Raw genomic sequence first — 818 nt, 5'->3', positions numbered from 1 at the left:
TTTTAAAAGGAAGTTAGATGAGCACCTTGCCGGGGTCATCTGACCCCGGTGCTCTTTCCTGCCAAGGCAGGGGGTCGGACTAGATGATCTTCCTAGGTCCCTTCCGACTCTAGCTACTATGAAACTATGAAACTATATGTGAAGCTGGGCACCTTTACACAGGTACTCAGGCCTATAGGCACCCAGGCTGAGGTGCTGAAATTGTAGTGCCCAGCCATCCCAGCAATGGGCTCTGCACCCAGACTAAACAACATTACAGTAAATGTGAGGAAAGTTCAAATCCTACACGTCTTGAAGTGGGCCCTTAAAATGACAAGGCTGCTTTTGAGCTTCATCTGTCAGGACCTCAGTTCCCATCTGTAAAATGGAGAAAATCATTCCTGCCACTTCATACGGATGTTGTGAATTTAAATTCATTAGGGTTTGCAAAGCACTTAGCAAAGCACTCCAGTGAGAAGAACCATAGAAAAGCCCATGAGGAAATTAATAGCTCTGTATTCAGTAGAGGGTTTGAATAATGTGCAGTAAATAGGCCACAGGAGCAAACATTGAACAGTGCGGCAAAAAAAAAAATCCACTGGGAGTAGCTGCTCACTCAGCAAGCGCTGTCCTTTTGTTTGCATTGAATCAGGCAAGGGTCCTGTGGAGCAAAAAGTAGGTGGCTATATAATCAAGCATGATTAGATGGCTGTATGGGCATTGTCAGATCTGGCTGAGACATTTCCTTATTTTAGGGTGCTTGACTTTGAAACCTGAATTTTCCTTTAATATAGGTTTTACTGTGTGTGTGTGTATTTGGGATTGGGATTGGGATAAAT

Source organism: Crocodylus porosus, unplaced genomic scaffold (genome assembly GCF_001723895.1).
Source record: "Crocodylus porosus isolate Cpor-Errol unplaced genomic scaffold, CroPor_comp1, whole genome shotgun sequence".
NCBI lineage: Eukaryota > Metazoa > Chordata > Crocodylia > Crocodylidae > Crocodylus > Crocodylus porosus.
Note: the sequence above shows the minus strand (reverse complement) of the source record.